At 38.2% G+C, this 23,613-nt stretch overlaps 1 protein-coding gene across 4 annotated transcripts in view; it reads left to right on the plus strand.

The window, feature by feature from the left end:
* The window catches only part of LNX2 (ligand of numb-protein X 2), an 87,352-nt gene that overhangs the window by 17,543 nt on the left and 46,196 nt on the right, over positions 1-23,613 (plus strand). Inside the window, exon 1 of one of the 4 annotated variants that reach the window (XM_057532761.1) lies at positions 21,673-21,689. The exons of the other annotated variants lie outside the window; for them this stretch is intronic. The gene's annotated coding sequence lies outside the window, so the exon portion shown is untranslated. Of the gene's footprint in view, positions 1-21,672; positions 21,690-23,613 lie in introns of those variants that run through there. 4 annotated transcript variants of the gene reach the window in all.

A 23,613-nucleotide genomic window follows, 5' to 3' on the forward strand; every position in this document is an offset into this window, starting at 1 on the left:
CTGACTTCACTGTATTTTCCTTTAGGTTATTGGGCATTGACGTTTCAGGCAGGTGTGGGCCTTAGGTCCATAGGCGGTGACCATGATTGTTGCCTTTTGGTTTTAAACAATGGTGAGACTCCTCCCCTCTAAATACCCCCAGCCCTTACTGTGCTGCTTCCAGAGACGTTCACACTGGACGAAGCTTTACGGATCGTCTAGCCCAGAGCCCTAGTTGTTCAAAGCAGAAGGTCAGGGCTCCGACTACAACTCCTCCTGAGGATGGACTTTTTTTGTAAATCTTGAAAGACATTTTATTTCTTAACAGGGTATAATTCACAGACTAAAATATCAAATGGGCTGGTAAATTGGGGAAATACCAGGAAATTCTTATGTTTATGACTGAGAAACTAATCTTGAATTACAGGGAATGTAGGTATATTTTGATGGGAAATATGAGAAAAGTTCACTTACAGGACTTTTTTCTTGGATATGTCTGTGATGGTTTTGGAATGCTAACTCCTTCTTTTACCCTCTTGTCCCTCTTTAATGTCTACGTCCTAAAATGCTGCTCAAATTCACTCTTCTTCTTTGGACTGTTTCTAGACATTATACCTTAGTTCAAGTTCTCATTACTATTCATCTTGACCATTGTAATAATTTCCTGTTTTGTCTTCCTTCCTTATTGCCGTACCCCCCTTACGTATCCCAGAGTTTTCTCCCATGACACGCAGACCTGCGCACATCAAGTCATGACTCAGAACTCTCCAGTGGCTTAGCCGTCCCTCCAGCCTTCTCTCTGTACCATAGTCCATCCCTCTGTCCCCCCACTCCCTCACATGCATACACCCACACGTGGTGCTCCAACTTTCCCCAGGACACCTTCTCTCTTTTAAAGCTCTTGTCCCTTGGCCCCCATACTTCCCATGGAGAACCCCTCTTGTTTCTGAGCCAGAGCACTTCTCTAAGAAACTTTTCCAAATGATCACAATAGAAATGCCTCTTTTTTCCCTTCTACTTGCATAACCCTTTGTTCCTCTTCTAGTTCACCTAACCCTGACACCCTTATTTTGAAGGTCTGCCTCTCCGTGTGTGTGATAGCAGTGCCTGTAAGCGACCATCTTTCTTAGAGTATTGACCTGTCTGGGTGCCTTACTTTATCATGAAATTAGGAAGATGTGGTTTTAGGGATGTTGGCCATTCATAAACGGGACAGATTGATTTCTGATAATCAGGCCTTACAGGTTTTTCCCTCTAGCAATAATCTAATGATAGAGAATTTTATGATTGAGAATGGAAAAAACAGGAAGGCTGACTGAAGCCTGATTATTTTTGAGGGGAAAATGCCTATTTAGGGGAGGAAGGTACCTTCAGAGAATCACATTCATGCAGGCGCGTTAAACTTGACAAAGGCATCTATCTATATATTATACTAGGTGTTTGCTGGGAAGTCTCCCTATTAAGTCAGCTCCATTCAGATGTTTTTCTTTGACAGTATCTTAAATTAATTAAAGATTCATTCCTTTAATGTGTCTTCTGTTATATACAAATGTCCTTAGAAGAAGGTAGTATATTAATTTTCATAAATCGTACAATCACTTGATTGAGATTTATTTCCTTAAAGAGGTTTTGTTTGAAAAAGAAATAGGTAAGGATAGAGAAGGTAATATTGAAATGGAGGAAGGAAGGGACGTAGAAAAGGGAAAAATGATTTAGAAAACAAAATGTATGAGACACAATTGATCTAGGGCTGGCCCTACATGTATGTTTAATGTACCTTCATGGGATTTCCTTCACCATCTTTTCCTTGAGAATTTGTTTTTAGAAATAAAGTTGATTTAGCTTTGTTAAAAGTATTATAGAAAGTTTGTAATGATAAATCATGAATCTGTAAACTCTGTGTACTAGAACTTCAGTAATCTTGTAGATTAAAAGGCATCCTCACAATTTATAAGTAGAAATAAATATATAAATAATATTTAATTGAAAATGTTTATTTTTATGTAATGGATTTCTGACCTTTGCTTTAAGATTGTTCTCTAAGCCAAAGGTTTTCTTTTTATAGCCATTTTAACTTGAACATCTGTCTGCTTTCCCTACTCCAACAAAATGAATTAAAATGAAAAGGGTGTACATTGAAAACATTTTATCTGCCAAGAGCCACAAATAAAACTGAAACTTTTCTTTTGTTATTTCTAATTTTGATCAATTCTGTTAGTTCTCTTGAAAACTATTGTGAAACATACATAATATGTTGAAATTGGAGACTTAAATCTGTTCAATTAATAGAATTGTGGATAGGTACTCAATTTTATTTGCTAAGTACCCAGCCTAGCACATAGTGGGCACTCAGTAAATGTTTGTTAGGTGCAATTTAATTGACTACATTATAATATCAGTGGCCAAGAAATGCTAGATCTGTTCAGAAGCAACATCCTGAGATAATATTTTGAAAGACTAATAAATTTCTCAGAAGCCAGAAAGTTCCTTCTTGTTTCTGTATATGGGTAGATTTATTTAACTTGGAATAAAATAGACAGCCACCATTTTAACACCTTTAACTTGGAAAACCTGGTTTTCTCATGCTTAACAGAAGCTCTCATTGGTAGCTTTATATATATATACACTTTAATATATATTTTTAATAGAAGTAATTAGGCAACATTATTTGAAATGTGGGAATTGTGATGAGGGTGCAAATTAATTACGGGTCATTGGACCGTTGGTACGAGTAGATTGGGATGAGTGCTAGATGGACTGGAGTGGTCCAAGAATAGTAACAGTAGGTGGTTGAAGTTATGTCAGAGCAATGTAAAGAGGCTAAAAAGTTAGTGTTTGGAGTATAACATCATAGGGGTATAGGATAACTGGGCTTAACCATTTTGAGTTGATCAAAGATGTTCTCTTGACTATTAGACTTTACATTGGCATGGAGAGGGTCAAAATAGAACGCTTAGGTCTTAGAGACTTCTTCACAGTTAGAACTCCACAGACCTGGTGAGTCTCTCTTATGTAAAAAGATTACATACAACTGAATGAACTCTTTTTGCACTAATCTTGGGTGTTTGGCCTAATTCTGGACCTCCACAGTTATTTATCCTGGGGAGGTGTGGAAGGATAAGTTCTGGTCAGAGTCACGTGCCTGGCTGCATGGGATGGAGTTCTCTGAGTGTGTGACTTCTGGACAAATCATTTACGGAGATAGGGAGCTTCCTGTAGTAGGAAATTGCCATTTTCTTTGATTTCCTTCCTCTGGAATCTTCTTTGTGGTCTAACCAATCCCCTTATAACACCTCATGTGATATGTTACTGAAATCTACCACTTCTGAGAAAATTTAAGTACAGACATTTTCTGTTTGGCACATGAAGGAAATAATCATGCCAAAGAGATCATGAAGATGTGTATACTCCAGCCACGTTGTGCTCCCACCACTGAATTGTAGGATGCCTGCAAACTTGCTAAGAAGCTAGGGACACCTGTCTACATGTGCCCCATCCCTGTGTAGGTGCTCTTATTTTCTTTCTTTCCCTTCTTCATTTACCAGTTGCACGCATTATTTTATTAATTTGGAGAGTATACATTGCTTAAATAAACAAACAAGCTTGATTTTTATTATATGCATGGCCATTTTAGAAAACCTTGAAAGTATGTACAGGTAAACATAAGAAAGTAAGTCACCTGTGATGCGCATCCCAGTCAGTACTGTTTTTAATGTTCTACATACTAAGTTTTAAATTACAGAAAGAATATACTGAGGTCTAATGTAGTTCATTTTTTTATTTGACTAGTTGGCCAATGATTTATAATTAACTGATGTAAATGGGTATAATATATGGCTTTAAAATCTTTAAGTAAACATTTTTAAATGATAAACATAATCATTCCCCACCCCACCCCTCAAAAAAGAGGCAATTGCCTGGGTAGATGATAGTTAGAAGATGATAGTGTTTGAGGGAAAATGTTCTAAAAAAATCAATAATTCACTTATTTTAACTCCTTTTCTGTCAGAAGATAATATACTCAGTAATATCATTTTTATATCTTTTTATTGTCTCCTTTAACTTTGAAATTTGATATTTGTATTTGTATTTGTGAATATGTAAAAAATATATATGTAAATATAAAGACTGACTCATCTCCTGCCCTTTTCAATTATTAAGCACACTACAGCTGATATTTTCTATTTACATTTGAGTAGTTAATAGCATTTCATCTACTTTAGAAATACTATACATATCCTTAGCATAATTGTGCTAAGCCTAACTATAAGTTGTTATATGATTAAATAATGTTTTGCATATTGTACACTTCACTTCCCCACATCCATCCAGCGATACATACATCCACCACATAATGCTTTTTCATGTGTATTTTTGTACTTCTCCAACCACTGCAAAATATAGCTAGAAGGACACAGTCGGCATCTAGAAAAGTAGTAAGCATATGGTATTGAGCCATTTATACCACATATTAGGATGTGCTTAATAACAAGAAATGATGTGACTATAAGATAGTTTGTAATATGAAATAAGTGTTTATGTGACTCCATTGTTTAATTATTTTAAAGAAAGTATAATTTTAAAATTTCTATATTTCTTAAGTAAAGACCTAGGAAATATGGATATTTTTTGTTTTTCCTAAACTAGGTTTCCTGCTGGTCAAGACTGTAGACATTCTTTTTTTTTTTTTTAAACATCTTTATTGGAGTATAATTACTTTACAATGGTGTGTTAGTTTCTGCTGTATAACAAAGTGAGTCAGCTATACGTATACCTATATCCCCATATCCCCTCCCTCTTGCATCTCCCTCCCAGCCTGCCTATCCCACCCCTCTAAGTGGTCACAAAGCACCGAGCTGATCTCCTTCTGCTATGTGGCTGCTTCCCACTAGCTACCAGCTTACCCTTCCTCCTCCTCATGTCCTCAAGTACATTCTCTACGTCTGTGTCTTTATTCCTGTCTTGCCCCTAGGTTCATCAGAACCTTTTTTTTTTCTCTTTTTTTTTAGATTCCATATATATGTGTTAGCATACGATATTTGTTTTTCTGGCTTCACTTCACTCTGTATGACGGACTCTGGGTCCATCCACCTCCCTACATATAACTCAATTTCGTTTCTTTTTATGGCTGAGTAATATTCCATTGTATATATGTGCCACATCTTCTTTATCCATTCATCTGTTGATGGACACTTAGGTTGCTTCCATGTCCTGGCTATTGTAAATGGTGCTGCAGTGAACATTGGGGGTACATGACTCTTTTTGAATTATGGTTTTCTCATAGAATATGCCCAGGGGTGGGATTGCTGTGTCGTATGGTAGTTCTATTTTTAGTTTTTTTAAGGAACCTCCATACTGTTCTCCATAGTGGCTATATCAATTTACATTCCCACCAACAGTGCAAGAGGGTTCCCTTTTCTCCACACCCTCTCCAGCATTTATTATTTGTAGATTTTTTGGTGATGGCCATTCTGAAAGGTGTGAGGTGATACCTCATTGTAGTTTTGATTTGCATTTCTCTAATGATTAGTGATGTTGAGCATCCTTTCATGCGTTTGTTGTCAATCTGTATATCTTCTTTGGAGAAATGTCTATTTAGGTCTTCTGCCCATTTTTGGATTGGGTTGTTTGTTTTTTTGATATTGAGCTGCATGAGCTGCTTGTATATTTTGGAGATTAATTCTTTGTCAGTTGCTTCACTTGCAAATATTTTCTCCCATTCTGAGGGTTGTCTTTTCATCTTGTTTATGGTTTCCTTTTCTGTGCAAAACCTTTTAAGTTTCATTAGGTCCCATTTATTTATTTTTGTTTTTATTTCCATTTCTCTAGGAGGTGGGTCAAAGAGGATCTTGCTGTGACAGATGCCAAAGAGTGTTCTGCCTATGTTTTCCTCTAAGAGTTTTATAGTGTCTGGCCTTACATTTAGGTCTTTAATCCATTTTGAGTTTATTTTTGTATACGGTGTTAGGGAGTGTTCTAATTTCATTCTTTTACATGTAGCTGTCCAGTTTTCCCAGCACCACTTATTGAAGAGACTGTCTTTTCTCCATTGTATATTCTTGCCTCCTCTATCAAAGATAAGGTGACCATATGTGTGTGGGTTTATCTCTGTGCTTTGTACCCTGTTCCATTGATCTGTATTTCTGTTTTTGCACCAGTACCATACTGTCTTGATTACTGTAGCTTTGCAGTCTAGTCTGAAGTCAGGGAGCCTGATTCCTCCAGCTCCATTTTTCTTTCTCAAGATTACTTTGGCTATTCGGGGTCTTTTGTGTTTCCATGCAAATTGTGCAATTTTTTGTTCTAGTTCTCTGAAAAATACCATTGGTAGTTTGGTAGGGATTGCATTAAATCTGTACATTGCTTTGGATAGTATAGTCATTTTCACAATGTTGATTCTTCCAATCCAAGAACATGGTACATCTCTGCATCTCTTTGTATCATCTTTAATTTCTTTCATCAGTGTCTTATAGTTTTCTGTATACAGGTCTTTTGTCTCCTTAGGTAGGTTTATTCCTAGGTATTTTATTCTTTTTGTTGCAGTGGTAAACTGGGAGTATTTCCTTCATTTCTCTTTCAGATTTTTCATCATTAGTGTATAGGAACGCAAGAGATTTCTGTGCATTAATTTTGTATCCTGCTACTTTACCAAATTCATTGATTAGCTCTAGTAGTTTTCTGGTAGCCTCTTTAGGATTCTCTATGTATAGTATCATGTCATCTGCAAACAGTGACAGTTTTACTTCTTATCCGATTTGGATTCCTTTTATTTCTTTTTCTTCTCTGATTGCTGTGGCTAAAATGTCTAAAATTATGTTGAATAATAGTGGTGAGAGTGGGCAACCTTGTCTTGTTCCTGATCTTAGTGGAATTGGTTTTAGTTTTCACCATTGAGAACGATGTTGGCTGTGGGTTTGTCATATATGACCTTTATTATGTTGAGGTAAGTTCCCTCTATGCCTACTTTCATAAATGGAGGGTTTTTATCATAAATGGGTGTTGAATTTTGTTGAAAGCTTTTTCTGCATCTATTGAGATGATCATATGGTTTTTCTCCTTCAATTTGTTAATATGGTTTATCACATTGATTAAGTTGCGTATATTGAAGAATCCTTGCATTCCTGGGATAAACACCACTTGATCATGGTGTATGATCCTTTTAATGTGCTGCTGGATTCTGTTTGCTAGTATTTTGTTGAAGATTTTTGCATCTATGTTCATCAGTGATATTGGCCTGTAGTTTTCTTTTTTTGTGACATCTTTTCTGGTTTTGGTATCAGGGTGATGGTGGCCTCGTAGAATGAGTTTGGGAGTGTTCCTCCCTCTGCTCTATTTTGGAAGAGTTTGAGAAGGATAGGTGTTAGCTCTTCTGTCAATGTTTGGTAGAATTCGCCTGTGAAGCCATCTGGTCGTGGGCTTTTGTTTGTTGGAAGATTTTTTTTTATATATAAATTTATTTATTTATTTATTTATTTTTAGCTCTGTTGGGTCTTTGTTTCTGTGCGAGGGCTTTCTCTAGTTGCGGCGAGCGGGGGCCACTCTTCATTGTGGTGCGCAGGCCTCTCACTATCGCGGCCCCTCTTGTTGCGGAACACAGGCTCCAGACGCGCAGGCTCAGTAGTTGTGGCTCACGGGCTTAGTTGCTCCGCAGCATGTGGGATCTTCCCAGACCAGGGCACGAACCCGTGTCCCCTGCATTGACAGGCAGATTCTCAACCACTGCGCCACCAGGGAAGCCCTGTTGGAAGATTTTTAATCACGGTTTCAATTTCAGTGCTTGTGATTGGTCTGTTTATATATTCTATTTCTTCCTGGTTCAGTCTCGGAAGGTTGTGCTTTTCTAAGAATTTGTCCGTTTCTTCCAGGTTGTCCATTTTATTGGCATATAGTTGCTTGTAGTAACCTCTCATTATCCTTTGTATTTCTGCAGTGTCAGTTGTTACTTCTTTTTCATTTCTAATTCTTTTGATTTGAGTCTTTTCCCTTTTTTTCTTGAGTCTGGCTCATGGTTTATCAATTTTGTTTATCTTCTCAAAGAACCATCTTTTAGTTTTATTGATCTTTGCTGTCATTTCCTTCATTTCTTTTTCATTTATTTCTGATCTGATCTTCATGATTTCTTTCCTTCTGCTAACTTTGGGGTTTTTTTGTTCTTCTTTCTCTAATTGCTTTAGGTGTAAGGTTAGGTTGTTAATTTGAGATTTTTCTTGTTTCTTGAGGTAGGATTGTATTGCTATAAACTTCCCTCTTAGAACTGCTTTTGCTGCATCCCATAGGTTTTGGGTCATCATGTTTTCATTGTCATTTGTTTCTAGGTATTTTTTGATTTCCTCTTTGATTTCTTCAGTGATCTCTTGTTTATTTAGTAGTGTATTGTTTAGCCTCCATGTGTTTGTATTTTTTACAGTTTTTTTTTTTCCTGTAATTGACATCTAGTCTTATAGCGTTGTGGTCGGAAAAGATACTTGATACAATTCCAATTTTCTTAAATTTCCCAAGGCTTGATTTGTGACCGAAGATATGATCTATCCTGGAGAATGTTCCATGAGCACTTGAGAAGAAAGTGTATTCTGTTGTTTTTGGATGGAATGTCCTAAAAATGGCAATTAAGTCCATCTTGTTTAATGTGTCATTTAAAGCTTGTGTTTCCTTATGTATTTTCATTTTGGATGATCTGTCCATTGGTGAAAGTGGGGTGTTAAAAGTCCCCTACTATGATTATGTTACTGTTGATTTCCCCTTTTATGGCTGCTGGCATTTGACTTATGTATTGAGGCGCTCCTATGTTGGGTGCATAAATATTTACAATTGTTATATCTTCTTGGATTGAGTCCTTGATCATTATGTAGTGTCCTTCTTTGTGTCTTGTAATAGTCTTCATTTTAAAGTCTATTTTGTCTGATGTGAGAATCTTTACTCCAGCTTTCTTTTGATTTCCATTTGCATGGAATATCTTTTTCCATCCCCTCACTTTCAGTCTGTATGTGTCCCTAGGTCTGAAGTGGGTCTTTTGTAGACAGCATATATACTGGGTCTTGTTTTTGTATCCATTCAGAAGACTATAGGCATTCTTAAGAGTGAAGACACATTTCTAAGGTGTTAGGATGAACTCTGAATATATAATATTTAGTACATCAAGGGAAATGATATAAGGTTCGAGTAATTGTGGGAAAATGTTGTTCTGCTTAATTTATTTTGTACTAGCTTATGTTGAACATCTATCCTAATTTATAGGTTTTTTTTCCTAAAGTGTTAAGGTTTGTGTTTGTGTCTATGTAATCATTTATAGATTAATCCAGATTAAATCAGATTGTTTCTAGAACCAGAACAGTTTCTCATATTGGACTCCTAAGCAACGGATATTTTAAAGTAAAAAAGTCCTAACTCAGCTCTCTAAATTTGAAGAAGCAATGATATATAAATTTTGGAGGAGTAGAATGTGACTCTGCCAGATAGTAGCTGTTTTATGTATACAATTTAATTCTGAAATTTTAAGAAGTGTTCTTTCAACAAGACCATTAGGTTTTATGTTTTATTTAGACCTAGGATATAGGAACAGTTAAGAATTGTGAAATCTCTTGTTTTTTAGATTGTCCTCACTTAAGTATCTCAATATTAGTGATAAAACCACTGAAATATCTAATGATAATTATTACCACTTCTTAAGAGCTTCTCATAATAATTTATCTGTAGCTGGAGGCCCCTATCAGGACAACAAAGCACAATATTTAAGGACAAGTTCAAGAACTGTCAGTCTTTGAGAAACCTAACAAGAATCTACATCGTATATTTTAAAATAGATGTTGTTCAGGAAAACTTTCCAGAAGTAACCCTTTTCTACAGTATGATTTGAAGATAGTTTCCTCTTCCCATAATTCTCTCCTTATGTTGTATCTGAAAATGGTAAATCTCATAGGTAAGATTTACAGGTAAAACTAGCCTGTAAATTTGTAAAGTATAAAATGCTGTAAAAGTAAGTTTAGGCGATGAATGTTGACTCTACAAAGGACCATCAAAAGGATATAGATATAATCCAGAGTAGGGGGTTCACCAGCAAGTGAGCATCTGATTTCTTTCATCTTGTTCATTTGGCACTTATACGTCTCACAATAAATTTAAAAGTTGGCATTTTGGTCTATGAATGAGCCACTTATGCACTTGGATGGAGTGATGGAAAAGACTGTTGAGTGAAGGGGGAGGGACAGAGTAGGTGAAAGGAGGGGAAGTGAGGGAGAGACAGGAGGGAGCCATAGCCGGAAGATACTCTCCTGGTCACAGAGACCAGCTCACCGCTTTGGGGAACATCAGGGTATGCGGCTCGTGATCAAATGGTTTGGAGCAGCGTCCAGCTCAAGCACAGCGTGTGGGGTGTGGGGTGGGAATGATAGAGACAGACAGGTCCTGTTAAGAAGCCTGGTCTCTCTCCTAGAACCAGATTTTTCTTCTGGAGGGAAATGACAGAATCATAGTTGTTTGTTAAGAGATCACCTTTTGCGATGGAGAGGTGAAAGGACAGAGAGGAGATAATCAAGAAGTAACAGGAACCTGAATTAGGACAGAGGCAGTGGGAATAAAAATTCTAGGGATAGAGTCAGGATTTGGTGAGGCAGGTGAAATTTGAGGAAATTTCTTCATTCATTCCTTCTTTGATTGTTGAGATTAACCACAAACTGTGTCAGACATGCTCCAAATGCTAAGGTTATAGAGATGAGGTTCGATTCTTGTCTTTTTTTTTTTTTAATTTTTATTTTATATTGGAGCATAGTTGTTTAACAATGCTATGTTAGCTTTGGGTGTACAGCAAAGTGACTCAGTTTTATATATTCTTTTTCAAATTCTTTTCCCATTTAGGTTGTTACGGGATATTGAGCAGAGTTTCCTGTGCTATACAGTAGGTCCTTGTTGGTTATCTATTTTAAATATAGCAGTGTGTACATGTCTGATTCCTGTCTTTAAAGGGGTATTCAGTCTGCAGGGAAGACCCATGCAAACAAGTGATTGCTGACCACAGCAGTGAGGAACACATTGACTGTAATAATAACACAGTGATGTAAGGGACAGAATGAGTAATTATGTTTGGGTGGATCAGGAAGAGCTTCGTAGCCGCTGGCCATTAAATGGATGGGCGTTCTGCAGACCAGCAAGGTAGGAAAGGACGTTCCAGGCAGAGGGAAGAGCATGCTGAGGTCAGAAGTTGTAAGTAGTTTGGTTTAGCCAAAGCATGGAATGTGTAGAATTGTGTCAGGAAATGAAACTAAAGGAGCCAGATCTGGGAGACTTAAGTGCCAGCTTGAGACTTTGGCTTTCATTTTGTAGAAACAATTGAGGGCTACAGAAGAGTATTCAGCAGGGAAAATAATATCACTGGTGCTTGGATGCCAGTGTTGTAAAGGACAGACAGGAGAAGAAGATGGGAAAACCTTTTGAGTGATGGCTAAATGAGCAAGTGTAATAAATAACGGAGTAGTGGTAGGGAGAGAGGAAAGAGGAAAGAGGAGGCATAAGTAACATATTCCGGAGGTAGAATCAATAGGAACCTGGTGACCGGGTGTGGAAAATGAGGCTCAGGGTGAGAGAGACACAGGATTCTCTGGCTCTAGTTATAGCATACGGGGAGTATAGAAGGGCCATTAGCAACTACAGTAATAGGATCATTTAGAGGGCAGTAATGACATGGTTTTTGTCATTACACTCATAAGTGTGAGTTAGATGTACTGGAATTAGGACAATTATTAACTACTGGGAGAGAAAGATCTATTCTCATACTGCATTCCAGTCAGAATAGAGTGTAATCATTTTTTTTTAAAACTATGCAAATGAAGAATACAGAGGCAAATCTTCATCTCATCTTGTTATGGAGGAGGGGATAAGAGTAGTGGAAGAATTTTTACAGGGAAAATGAATGTATTCAATTACATGAAAATTGACAACTTCTTTATGCCAGTAGACAACTAAAAGGCAAACAAGAGGAAAAGTAATTATAATAATGTGATAAAGGATTGTTATCGTAATATATTAAGTTCATATCAATTAAGAAAAACGCTACTATTCAGTAGGAAAAAAGTGAGGCCAAGGATCTAGAGGCACTTCACAAGAGTAAGGATAATAATCATAAATTTAATTTAGCTAGAATCAAAGAGATGCAAATTAAAGAAAAAATGAGATGTTATTTTTGTATTTTCAACTGTCAGATTTATAAATATTTAAAAAGAATAAAATTAACCAGGATTAGAACAGTTTGGGAGAAGTTAGCATACTAGCATTGCTAGTAGGAATCAAAATTTTGTTCATCGTTTTGGAGAGCAGTTTAATGAAGTAAATCAGAAGACTTCTTTTCACTTGGCCCAACAATTTAAATTTTTTAGAGTTTGCCTAAAGGAAAAAATTGGACAGCTATCACAAAAGAGTGGTAAATAGTATGAGAACCAGAGCAGAGTGGTATAATTAAGGCAAGGGAGCAAAGAGTTTCAAGGCAAGAGGAGTCGGTGACGTTGCAGAGAGATCAAGCAGGGTTTGGAACTGAGACGTGACCATTAGATTTGGCAGCCAGTCACGACGACCATGACCACAGTAGAACCAGGCTCAGTGGCTGGTAGAGGTAGAAAGAAGCCCTTTTGGTCAGGAATCGGAGACTGCAAGCATGGTCTTATATTTCAGAAATATTGGAGGTGAAATGAAGGTGGGGGAAAGGGTAACAACTGTAGGAGAATATTTTGTTTTCATTGTTGTTGAAACATGAACTTTTTTATGCGGAAGGGAAAAGGTTAGAGGTTAAAGAAAGATGAGATAAATGACAAAGGTTGCCAAAGGAATGGAATATTGAGCCCAGGTGGAGGAGAAATTAGCCTTGAGACAGCAGAGGGAGAGGTCTGACGCAAGAAGAAAGGAATTAAGGATGTGTATAGATGCAAATGATAAACTTGTACATCTTTGCCTTTGTTAAATGTTGGGGGGATCACTATTAGAGTCTCAATTCCTCCCAGAATACAAAATTTCCCCCTTCCCATATTGCATAATTTCTCAAAAGAATTGTTCATGCTCTAATTCCTGTCTCCTGAACTCTTTCCCAGGAAGCATTTGCTCTCACCAGTCCACCAAAACTCTGTGTCAAGGTCACTGGTGAGTGTCGTGTTGCTAAATCCAATGCTTAATTCTCAGTCCTAATCTTATTTCACTTGCCTGCCGGATCTGACACAGCTAATCATTCCCTCCTCGTTGAAATACTTTCTGTATTTGGTTTTTCCACACCACACTCTCCTGATCTGCTTCTTGCATGCTGACCACTCCTGCTCAGTTTGGTTCCTCCTTATCTCCCAGACCTTGTAATATTGAAATGCCCCAAGGCCCAGTCCTCAGCCCCCTTCTCTTCTACTTACACTCATCCACTCTCCTTTGGTGATCTTTCCCAATCGAATGGCTTTCTATTCTATACACCAGTGCTTCCTGAATTTATATCATCAGCCCAGTCCTCTCCCTTGAACTGGACTTGTATACTTAGCTGCCTGCCTACTCCGTGTGTCTACTTAGACGTCTAATAGGCATTTCAAATATAACCTGTTTGAACTTGGCCATACCCATTAAACCTACTCTCTTACAGACTATCACACCTCAAATATATTAATTCTATCTTTCTAATTCAGACTAAAAACCTTGGTGTCGTCCTTGGCTTCTCCCACCACCAGCAGCCCGTGCACAGATTTTATTCATCAGCAAATCATACCAGTCTGCCTTCAAAATAGATGCAGAATTGAGTCACTATCTCACTGTGTCCACCCTGGTTCAATCCACCATCATCTCTTGCTTATAATATTTCAGTAGGCTCTTGATTGCTTCTGCCTTTGACCCCTTAAGATTATTCTCAGTGTAGCAGCCAGAGCGATCCTGTTAGGATTCTTACACAGAGTAAACGCCAAAGTTCTATAGGGTTTAGTTAGCCCCCGTTACTGGTCTGATCCATTTCCTTCTCTCTGCTTTTTCATTTCATCCACACGGGCCTCCTGACTGTTCATTGAACATACCAGGCACGTTGTCAGCTCAGGGCCTTTATACTTATTATTTAATTTGTCTATAATAAACATTTTACACCAAATAACCGTGTGGATTTCTAGTTATGTCCTTTTGGCGTTAACTCAAGTGCCACCTTGATAGTGCGTTTTCCCCTGATCACCCTATTTAAAAAGCTAACCTCCCAGTATTTTATTTATTTTGTGTGTGTGTTGTCTATCTTCTCCCCCAGAATGTAAGCTTCACAAGGGGAGAGATTTTTGGTTTTGTTCAGGGCTGAACTCCTAGCCCTAGAACAGTGCCTGGCACATAGGAGATTCTCAGTAACACAGACGTATGGATGGATGGAAGAGAGGGAGGATAGGAGATTGAAAAGGAGGTCAGGTTTGAAGGTTAGGGAGATGAGTAATTAGTTTGCTCTTGAATATTTTGTTTGTAAAAGTTTCCTAGTGGAAATGTTAAAAAGGCAGGTAATAACTACATAACATGTAAAACCTGGGATTTTGTTTGACTCGGTTTCTGAAACATGGGAAACTAATATAATTTAGGGTGCATTGTTGATCATCCTAATGATTTAACATAGTACAGCCCCTTATAATTTCTGGCTTTATAGTACATTTTATTTCCTGTCATGTAACATAGGCATTTATATTTTAAAGGGTTGTTTTATCTGTGATGTATCTGAATCTGGATAATGAGTTACATTATATGAGGATTTCTCTTTTAATTTTTCTCAGTATTAGAACTGTATTTAACTCAAACAACTCATTTTTAATAAATTAGAAGGACCTCTGGCAACACAGTAGAATCATTCTGGATAAATACCAAGGCTAACAAGGCTTTGGTCCCTACCCCTGACACTGTTGCCTGTTAGGCTGGTCTTGAGAAAGCACAAGGTCTGGCCATTTGGTGATGGTCCTTTGAGTCTGGTCCAGAGTCATTCTTGAGCTGATCATTTTTATATACATTAAATTATAACTGGGACAAATTGAGCATCTTAAATAATATCTGTTCTTTTAATTATCGGTGTCCCTAATTAGCTTGGAAAGCTGCAGCATTTAAATTTCTTACACCTTACTGATAGTTAAGATAATGAAGTCTGGGAATCTTAATTATTAGTAATACCACCACCATAAAACCTTTCCTGACTGTGGTTTAGTTCCACTTCATTTATTTTATTGTGTGGGCTTGATCACAGAGTAGCAGTGTCCTGCTGATTTCTTTGCAGTTATTGAAGGAAGTAAGACTGAAAAGTTTGTTCTTTTTCTGTAGCTTTAGATGTTTCTTGAATGGAAAAATGTAAGTTTGAGTCTGGAGCAAAATCTGCCATCTAAAACATCTATTTATACTACTGACAATTACCTATGCTTGCCTTAAAAAAAAGCAGACAAACTAACCATATTAGTCCTTCAAATAGATGTAGCAGCATCTCCTAAATAGCACTTTAGGAGAATTCAAATAGATGTAGCAGCATCTCCTAAATAGCACTTTAGGAGAACCAGTAAGAAAAGTAATTTTTGTCTTATAGCACTATAGTATCGTACGTTGTCCCACCGTAATAAAAATATGGAGATGTTCAATTATATATCTAGTCCTCCTCTCTTGTCCATACACTTGTCTGCAAAAAGAGAAATTTTCAGGTCGGGAACTTAAAAGAGTGTCCAGTACTATGAAGATCAAACAAATGAACAAAATCAAAAAACAAAAAAGAAACACACAAAAACCTCTCCTGATAAGCTTTGGATTTAGATCATTTTTATAGTTAATACAATGCTGGATAATAGTAAAGAAAAAAGTTTGTTCTGTTTTTGGGGAAAAAATGTGTGCTCAAAGCACATTTCTAGAATCATGGAATTGGGGGTCTATAAGTAACTTTAGAGTTTATCTGGTTTGGCCCATTGGTCTGTAGGTTCAGAGAGTGGAGTCTATGGAGTGGGGAAGGGCTGAGCTGGTTGCTGGTCTCAGAGCCAAGAATCAGACACAGGCCTCCCGTGACCAGTCTCGTGAAAGGAGCTCGGGCCACCGATTAGCCCAGCTGTCTGTTCTTATCTACATCGTCCTTTACAGTCATTAATCTAGTCGTAAGTTTGTGTTTTAATGCCTTGTGGTTTGTAAGAGGTTTTTCTGGCAGTGTAACATTTTTAGCTTCATAGTAATCCTGTGCCATAAGCAAGATACTATTTCTAACATGAGGAAATTGAGATTTATAAACTTTTAATTGCTATGCCGCGTTATGGTGTCACATTGCTAGTGAGTGCGTGGCAGAGCCAAATTTTGAACCCACAGCCAGTGCTCTTTTTGATGCCCTTTACTTCCTTGGATAACTGGGAGTTAGCAGAGGGATTTTGATCCACAGTTATAGAAATTAGAAATTGAAAAGACCTTGAAAATAAGAATTTATCAATCACTTGAAAACAAATGTTTTCTAAATTTACTGTGCAAGAAGTTAAATGTTTGAAAGGTTTCATCCTTTAGAAGAAAACAGATTATTTATTTAAATCAGAACCCTTGCCTTTGAATGTCATATAAAGAAGTATTAAAATTATATCCAGCAGGTGAACATGGCATGCAATAAAACTAAACCAATGAAAACTACTTCCCCTCACAACCCACCCAGCATTGTTAATGTATTGTGCAACTCTTATGAATTTGTGACATTCTTTAAGATGTTAGAAATTGCCCCATCTCGGCTGGCTGATGAGTAGTGCTGCTGAGAAGAGGTCACGTGTTGTGGGAGTGTGTCTTTCCTGGAAGACCCCTTCCCACAGAAGCCTTTTCTTATTGGTGGAGGTCTGTCTGGGTATTTAGCTGTATGGAAATGTTTAGCATTCCATATGGTGTATTTCCTTTTTGAAATAGTTTTATATCAATTCTGGGTTTTTTTTTGTTTTTTTTTTTAAATTTATTTATTTTTGGCTGTGTTGGGTTTTCGTTTCTTTTTTTTTTTTAAGATTTTTTTGATGTGGACCATTTTTTAATTAATTAATTAATTTATTTTTGGCTGTGTTGGGTCTTCGTTTCTGTGCGAGGGCTTTCTCCAGTTGCGGCGAGCGGGGGCCACTCTTCATCGCGGTGCGCGGGCCTCTCACTATCGCGGCCTCTCTTGTTGCGGAGCACAGGCTCCAGACGCGCAGGCTAAGTAGTTGTGGCTCACGGGTCCAGTTGCTCTGCGGCATGTGGGATCTTCCCAGACCAGGGCTCGAACCCGTGTCCCCGCATTGGCAGGCAGATTCTCAACCACTGCGCCACCAGGGAAGCCCCATCAATTCTATTTTTAAATTACTATAAGGTAACATAATTTAGTATTATTTTTATAGCTACTTTATTTATTTATTTCTTTATTTTTGGCTGTGTTGGGTCTTCGGTTCGTGCGAGGGCTTTCTCCAGTTACGGCAAGTGGGGGCCACTCTTCATCGCGGTGCAGGGACCGCTCTTCATCGCGGTGCGCGGGCCTCTCACTATCGCGGCCCCTCCCGTTGCGGGGCACAGGCTCCAGACGCGCAGGCTCAGCAGTTGTGGCTCACGGGCCCAGCCGCTCCGCGGCACGCGGGATCCTCCCAGACCAGGGCCCGAACCCGCGTCCCCTGCATTAGCAGGCAGATTCCCAACCACTGCGCCACCAGGGAAGCCCAGTATTATTTTTAGAAGTATAACTCTAGTATAACTCTCTGAGCCTGAAGAAATTGGGTAGGTAATCCACTTTGGTTTTTGCATTAAAAAAAAAAAAAAGTTTTCATCATAGATTAGTGGTTCAAAATTAGAAAAACTAAAGTAGAAGGACATTTGAAATTTGTAAATTCTCTGCCAGCCACAATTTAACCTCCTTTTTATAAAATATTTAGAAGATTATTAAAGTTATCAAAAAACAGTAACAGATGTCAGGACTAAAACGTAAATATAACATATCAGTAAATATTTTATTGTGTATAAAAAGATATAAAATCATGAGAATTTTGGAGCTAGATTTAAACTGTGTGTGTGTGTATGATGTGTGGTTTATTACTATTTAAGCAAAGCTGATAGTGTGTAGACAGGAAGCCTAGGCACCAGAATATCTATATAATACCAGCACCTCGTAGACACTGGATAAACATGTGGTGAATGAAAATGAATTGTGTAGTGACCTAGTTACCCAGCTGGCATGGAGCTCAGAGCCTAAGTTTCATAGCTTCTAGCATTTTTTTGCTTAGCTTACTAATTTTCTAGATTATTAAATAGGGTACATCTAACTACAAGTAGCATCTTAAGAATTTTTAAATGGTTTTTCAGATATTTCTACTTGATAAAAAGGAATAGGAGACAAATTGCTAAGTGTGCTGAATTACACTTTTATGTAGACAGTGAGAGAATTATAAATAATAGATGTGGAATTGTTGGAAAACTGGTATTTGATCATTTTCCTCATGACATGCAATAGGAAATAAGTTTTGATTAATTTAGGAATAGAATTTATGTAAGGGTCTCATTTAATATGCTTAATATCCCTGTACAGTGAAATATCCAGATATGCTTCTTCAGTGGGAGAAGGCTCTGGAGAAAGAGCTTCATTCCAGGAAAGCCAGATTCTTCCAGTATGGGCTCACTTCCACATTTTGCCTTTTTCAGTTTTTGTCTTTTTTAAAAGTCTTGTTGGTTACTGACTGGTACTTCTTCTTGTGGAAGAGGGGTGTCAGAACCCTTCAGTGCTCTGTACTATTTGTCCACAGGTGACCCAGGACCCTGTGTTTTCATTGGGTCCACAAGGTCAAAATTATTTTCCCAGTAACACTAAGACTTTACCTACCCTTTTCACCCTCATTCTCTCATGAGTGTTCAGTAGAGTTTTCCAGAGGAAACTTGACAATGTGATCTCACAAAAGGTTGAAAGCAGAAACAGATTTGAGACTCCAGATTTGGAAAATACATTCTACATCAACAATGCTTCTCTCCGCACTATATATATTTTTATTTTGAAAAAACTTATTTTTCATAAAAATGTTAACATGTAATGGGTTTATCTTTTATTAACAAATAAACATTTTAATTAATTTACTTAATTGCATTGTCATTTCAAGAATGTTATATCCATGGAAAATATAATATGCAACCTTTTAGGATCGGCTTTCTCGCTCAGCGTAATTCTTTGAGGTCCACGCAGGCTGGTGTGCACGTCAGTCGTTCGTTCTTCTTTACTGCTGAGCCGTGTGGTGTGGCTGTAACTGCTCACTTGCTGAAGGACAGTTGGGTTGTTTCTGGTTTGAGGCCATTACAAATAAAGCTGTACCGGTTTTTGTGCGAACGTTTTTATTTCTTTGGGATAAATGCCGGGGAGTGCAGTTGCTGGATTGTATGGTAGTTTTTTTTGTTTTTTGTTTTGTTTTTTTGAGAAACAGCCAGACTTGTCCAGGGTGGATAAAGGGATCCTTAGATGTAAAAGTTTGACAACCACTGCTTTATACAGAGGTAGCTATGAAAGCTGATATGTAACATATACAATAAGAAAATTTTCTTGTGTTGACATCATTAAACAAAAAAAACCCTTTTTTTTTCCCCCTCAGACTTTTGAAGATTAAAGGAAGTAATATCTTATTCCTAGTTTGTCTATAATCATAGGGCAGGGTCCAGTATGTTGATTGCTTTGCAGTGCCACAAATTAATGTGCAAGGTTTTCTCGTATATTTATGTAGTTATATAATACATCTCAGGACTCTTATACATTTCAGGTTCCAGTATGAGCCTGAGAACTTTTTTTTTTAATTGCACAATATGTGCCAAGACCTGGGAATACAAGAAATAAAGAAGATAACTGTCTTTACTGTAACCTCCAAGAGGTAAGGAGACAGATAAGCAAGCACGCAAATGTGGTAATTGATGAGACGAAGACGTGTGTAAAAAGCAGCAGGAACAGAAGGGAAAGGGGGGGCGAACCGGGAGCGGGAAGGAGGCTGATGGGATCTGACAGAGGGGGTGGAGGTGGAGCTAAGACTTAAGGCGTGAGTAGGATTTTGCTGGGATGCATGGGGAGAGGTATCCTCGGACTCAGCAGTGATGTGTCAGAGGAACCAGAGATGATCCCCATCTAACCATACTTTGGTGGTAACCCTTAGCTCATCTTCTTTTATCCGGGGCTGGATCTCCTAGTTTAGGGCCAGTGAGGACTCTTTCAGCCTGAGTCAAAAGTAACAGTAAGAGAAATGATCTGAATAACATAGTTTGGGAGTGTGCAAATTAACTGTGAAAAACCGTAGCTCCTTCCGAGGGTCTTCAAGATGTAGCAGGATAGTCTTGTCTCATAGACCAGGAAAAGCAAGCATGTTAGTCATAACTGGAGTTAGGTAGTAAACAGTCTTATAACTCCCTCTCCACTGTACTGATTATCTTTCAAGATGTTATCTTAAATGTGTTGTAATATTCCCAGCCAATTTATTTATTTTTTAAATGAGAGAAAGTATGAGACAACTGATTATTTACCTATCTATCTATTTTGGCTGCGCCACGCGACTTAGAGGATCTTAGTCCCCAGATCAGGGATCGAACCCCGGGCCCTCGGTGGTGAAAGTGCAGAGTCCTAACCACTGGACCACCAGGGAATTCCCTCCCAGCCGATTTGATAGCATCCATCTGTTTACCGTTCCTGTTATATTACTGTTATATTAGCTACACGGATAATATAGCTTGTAAAGATACACATAATGCTACATTTTATCTTTATATTTTGGAAAATATTTAAGACTATTATTTAACTTGTATTTTAGTATTTCAAATTGTGTTAATAGAATGTCTGAAATCAAAATTAAACATGAGGGCTTCCCTGGTGGCGCAGTGGTTGAGAATCTGCCTGCCAATGCAGGGGACACGGGTTCGAGCCCTGGTCTGGGAAGATCCCACATGCCGCGGAGCAACTGGGCCCGTGCACCACAATTACTGAGCCTGCGCGTCTGGAGCCTGTGCTCCGCAACAAGAGAGGCCGCGATAGTGAGAGGCCCGCGCACCGCGATGAAGAGTTGGCCCCACTTGCTGCAATTAGAGAAAGTCCTCGCACAGAAACGAAGACCCAACACAGCCATAAATAAATAAAATAAATAAATAAATTAAATTTAAAAAAAATTAAACATGGGTATATCCTCCTGTGTACATGAATGTATTTCTGGCCACCTAACTTTGGTTACCCAGTTGGTCATTAAGCCTTTATTGAGCTTCTCCCCTGCTGGAGGTCCACCTCTTAAGGAACTCACAGCTTCAGGGGAGGGACAGTAGTGTAAGAAGCCTTGTGAGCCGTTAGGAGTGGGCTTGCTCACAAAGTGGAAATCAAGTCACCTGCCGGAGCTGGGAGGAGAGGAGTGGGCTTGGGGATTGGAAAACAGGCGCAGGCTGCCTTCGTCTTTAAAAAATCCATACACTCAGGCTTTCATGAAACACCGTTCCTCTTTCCTATAATTACTTAATTTACTATCGGGTTATTTTGAAACAAGAAAGAACTGAATTTATCTTCCTTCTCTCTTACTGAGTAATTATAAGTTGTGCAGCTTTGGGCAAATCATAAAATCTGTCTGAACATTTGTTTCTTTATCTTTAGTAATAGTAGTAATAGCTAACATTTATTCAGCACCTGTTAATGTGCCTGTTTATTCTCTGTATCACCCCTCTGAGATCGGCACTGTTACTACCCCCATTTTACACGTGAGGAGGAAACAGCCACAGAGAAATTCAGTCAGGCCACAGGGCTGGTAAGTGACTGAACAAGGACTTGAACCCTCACAGACTGGCTCCAGGGTGTGTGCTCTTAACTACTTAGACTGTATGGTCTTGAAACTGTTTAATCAATATTTATATGCACGTGTTAGTGATCTACCCGTGATAAATTTTCATTTAATGTTTGTGTCATGGTAACACAGAGGCATTTCGGGGCTGTTGATAATGAGGTTGTTATTTGGTATTTTAAATGGGAACGTGTTCTTTTTCCTCATGAAAATATTTTGTGATAGGAAAATAATCAAAGTTATTTAGAGATTCAGAAAATAGCTAAAATATAATAGTCTTAAGAGAAATGCTTCCTTAGTCATTATGTGGGAGGCCAGAATTGCAGTGTATATTCTTGAGAAAAAAATTAGGATAAATACTATCACAAACAAAGAAGAGCAAGGGATATGTGAATTTTCTTGCTAGTTGAATAGGAAACAAGAGTCTGTGGACATTCTGTATTAAAATACCTAGAGATTGAAGTGGTCCATTTGCCTGAGGTAAATGATGTTTATCTCCATAATCTCACATACCTTGGACTGACAAAAGCTATGGTGCTCAGAGAGTGTAAGCCCCATGAGTTACAAAGTACAGGAAGTGTCTGCTGTCTTAATGCTGTACTGATAGTTTAGATCACAAGCTGCTATTACTATTTTATTAAGTTGTTTTTAAAAACACAGTTTATCTGACTCAGCCATGCCATCTGAATCTTGTCCCACCCCCTCATAATTCATGGCAGTTCTTGTTAAATCTCTTAAAATGTTAATATTGTTTTTCTGATAAATACTCCAAGTAAATAAAATAGCAAATATATATATACATATATATATATGATCAGAAGAGAATTTTATCACTGAAACAAATGCTAGCAGCATTAACATGGTGTCTGCCCTTTCTGATCTGGTACAGGACCCCGGTTTCAGAATCCCCCCGCTCTGAGTTCATCTTCTTGCCTCAGATGTTTCACCGGCTCTCATTCCCGAATGTGCCGTGCACACTCAGGACGTGAAGAGGCCCTTGTCCGTGTTGCTCTCTGGCCAGGGCTTCCTGTCACAGCCCGGCAGCCGTGTTGTGTCCCCTCTTGAAAGTATTTCTGGCTACAAAGCCAGACTGAGTTAGATGCCAGCTCTCCTCCTCTTTCTCTGCATTCACACAGCATCCGGTGCACAACTTTCTTAGAATATTTAGTTCATTGAGTTTTCACAATGGGCATTCTTTTTTTTTTTCTTTTTTTTTATTGGAGTATAGTTGATTTACGATGTTGTGTTAGTTTCAGGAGAAAATGTTTGCAAATAAAGCAACTGACAAGGGATTAATCTCTAAAATATACAAACAGCTCATGCAGCTCAGTATCAAAAAAAACAAACAACCCAAGCAAAAAATGGGTCGAAGACCTAAATAGACATTTCTTCAAAGACAGACAGATGGCCAAAAAGCACATGAAAAGATGCTCAGCATCACTAATTATCAGGGAAATGCAAATCAAAACTACAATGAGGTATCACCTCACACGGTCAGAATGGCCATCATCAAAAAATCTACAAACAATAAATGCTGCAGAGGGTGTGGAGAAAAGGGAATGCTCTTGCACTGTTGGCGGGAATATAAATTGATACAGCCACTATGGAGAACAGTATGGAGGTTCCTTAAAAAGCTAAAAATAGAACTACCATATGACCCAACGATGGGCTCTCTTAACTGTCCCTCTCCCCACCTCCCTTATCTCCCTGTTCAGTGTTTGGCACATACCAGAGACTGTAAATATTCAGAATGAACATAGCTGCTGCCTTTGGAGGTGATTTTTTAACCCCTGGTGCTGCAGCAGCAGGAGGTATGGAAACCGTTATGTGAGGGGAGCATTCCTTGCTAGCCCTGCACCAAACTGGAGCAGGCTGCTGTCTTAGAGGAGGC

Source organism: Balaenoptera acutorostrata, chromosome 18 (genome assembly GCF_949987535.1).
Source record: "Balaenoptera acutorostrata chromosome 18, mBalAcu1.1, whole genome shotgun sequence".
Classification (NCBI taxonomy): domain Eukaryota; kingdom Metazoa; phylum Chordata; class Mammalia; order Artiodactyla; family Balaenopteridae; genus Balaenoptera; species Balaenoptera acutorostrata.